The sequence below is a fragment of the Vicia villosa genome, linkage group LG5 (genome assembly GCF_029867415.1).
Source record: "Vicia villosa cultivar HV-30 ecotype Madison, WI linkage group LG5, Vvil1.0, whole genome shotgun sequence".
Classification (NCBI taxonomy): Eukaryota; Viridiplantae; Streptophyta; class Magnoliopsida; order Fabales; family Fabaceae; genus Vicia; species Vicia villosa.
The window spans coordinates 166,735,791-166,738,762 of record NC_081184.1 but is presented as its reverse complement, the minus strand read 5'-3'; positions in this window follow the sequence as shown (position 1 = coordinate 166,738,762).

The following is a 2,972-nucleotide window of genomic DNA, read 5'->3' as shown; positions in this document are numbered from 1 at the left end:
GAGAAAGTAAAAGAATAGCAGTTATAACTAATTCTTGTATTCTTCTTCTTCCTTGTCCTTTATTCTTCCCTTGTTTTATACTTTGTTCTTGGCATTGAATTCATAACAAATTGGTGCGGTGAGCGTGGAGAAGATGCCTTCAACAAAGTATGAGATTGAAAAATTCACCGGAGTGAATGATTTCGGTCTGTGGCGCTTGAAGATGAAAGCCCTACTGGTTCAACAGGGTTGTTTGGAAGCGTTGAAGGGAGAGGCAGTCATGAATGCTGCGTTAACGGCAGCGGAGAAGACGACTATGATCGAGAAATCACACAACGCAATTTTGTTGAGCCTTGGTGATAGGTTCTTAGACAGGTATCTAAGGAGACGAAGGCATCAGGGTTATGGACGAAACTTGAAAGTTTGTACATGACCAAATCACTAGTAAATCGACTATACCTGAAGCAAGATTTATATTCATTCAAGATGATTGAAGACAAAGTGTTAGCTGAGCAGTTGGATATGTTCAACAAGCTGATTCTTGATCTTGAAAATATTGATGTGAAGATCGATGATGAAGATCAAGTGCTGTTACTATTGTGCACTTTGCCTCGATCACATGCTCACTTCAAAGAAACTCTCTTGTATGGAAGGGAGTCCCTGACCTTTGAAGAAGTTCAATCAGCCCTTTATTCTAAGGACTTGAACAAACGAATGAAAGAAGCATAAACCTTCGACTGTTGGTGAAGGTTTCACCATTAAAGGATAATTCTTGCGAAAGGATGGTAAGTTCGACAAGAAGAAAGGCAAAAGTCAGTCGAAGTCTTACAGTGGCGAAGCATCTGGCATTCAATGCTATCATTGTAAGAAGGAGGGTCACACAAGAAAGGCGTGCCCTGAACGCATGAAAGATCATGGAGGTAAGGATAATGGCAATGTAACCATTGTTCAAGATGATTTCAAATCATCTGATGTCCTTGTGGTTTCGAGCAGTGACTCTAGGAAGGAGTGGATTATGGATTCAGGTTGCACTTGGCAAATGACCCCAAACAAAGACTTGTTCGAGGAATTATGTGATCAAGATGGTGGATCAGTACTGCTGGGAAACAACAAAGCTTGCAAGATTGCAGGTGTTGGATCTGTGAGATTCAAGCTTCATGATAAGTCAATAAAGTTGTTGACTGAAGTCAGGTATGTTCCTGATTTGAAGAGAAATCTGCTTTCTCTTGGTGAATTCGACAAGAAAGGATATGTTTTCCAAGGAGAGAAAAGTATCCTAAGAGTCATGAAGGGGTCGAAGGAAGTCTTGAGAGGCGTGAAGAAATAAGGTTTGTATACCCTTGATGTTGAAGTTGTAAGTGGTTCAACAAATGTTGCATCCACGAAATCTTTGTCGAAAACAGAAATATGACACATGAGATTGGGCCATTTCAGTGAAAGGGGTCTGGTCGAATTAGGAAAACAAAATCTTCTTGGTGGAGACAAAGTTGAAAAGATGAAGTTTTGTGAACCCTGTGTACTTGGAAAATATTGCAGAGTGAAGTTCAAGAAAGGCAAACAAAGAACACATGGATCCCTTGATTACATCCATGCTGATCTTTGGGGGCCTGCAAGGTGTCCATCACATTCATGAGCAAGGTATTTTCTATCCATAGTTGATGATTATTCCAGGATGTTATGGGTATTCATCCAGAAGACTAAGGATGAAACTTTTGAGAATTTTAAAAGTTGGAAGACTCTGGTCGAAAATCAGACTGGCAGGAAGGTCAAGAGGTTGAGAACCGATAATGGCCTTGATTTTGCAATGAGGCGTTCGAAAGTTTTTATATTGCTTCTGGTATTGCAAGGCACAAAACTACTGCAGGTACTCCACATCAAAATGGTTTGGCTGAAAGGTCTAATCGAACTATTTTAGAGAGATTCAGATGCATGTTGACTAGTGCTGGATTAAAGAAGGTGTTTTGGGCTGAGGCTGTTTCGACAGCAACATATATGGTAAACAGATGTCCTTCGACAGCGTTAGATATGAAGACACCTGAAGAATTTTGGTCGGGACACCCACCAGATCTCGAAAAACTGAGAGTATTTGGCTGCGTTGCCTATGCTCATATTAAGCAAGACAAGGTCGAACCTAGAGCTCTGAAATGCATGTTCATGGGATATCCTGAGGGAGTCAAAGCTTATAGGCTATGGTGCCTAGTGTCATACTCCAAATTTGTCCTACCCCTAACTTGTTTTAACTGGGTTTTTACTCCACATTCATATGCATCTTTCCATTAGGGCATCAACATAACATCATGCATCTTTAATCAATAACTTTGCATGGGATCAAGGATCTTGGAAGCTAGGGTTTTATATGGTCGTTCATTGTGGGCTTCTTTCTCCTAAAGCTACAAGGTTTTCCTCTATGAAGATTCACCAAGGGCAAGAGGAATATCGGTTTTATATGTGGTGTCAGAAATCGTTAATTCATCAGAGATTCATTGGATTTCATGTCGAGGTGTTCTTATGTGCTTCAGTACTTTATTCCTCGAGGATTCTTCAATGCACTATTGTTATGGTGGATTGAAATACCAATGTGAGTCATGGCATGAGAGATGAACCTGTGGATTCATTGTGATTAAGGAAGTTTTTGTTCTCATCATTGTTACTCGTTGCCTACAACATAAGTTGACTTGGATCTAAGATGGAAGTTAAGATTTTAAAAAGTGAAGGTTAAGTTGAAATCCTTATTTGGGAACACTCATTCAAGGTACTGCTTGATACCATGGATTCGAACGGTTCAAATTAGTCAATGAATTGATGTTGTTTAAAGCACCCGAGTTTGAAAGATTTGTTCATTAAAAGGGCATAATCCATGTTCAAAGGCCATTCATAAGTGAAGTTCCATTCGAAGGGTTGAGGTCAAAATTCATACATTCCTCAATTTCATTCACTCATCTAATACCATTGTTTATCAAGACCACTACAAACAAAAAGAAGAGAAACATAAC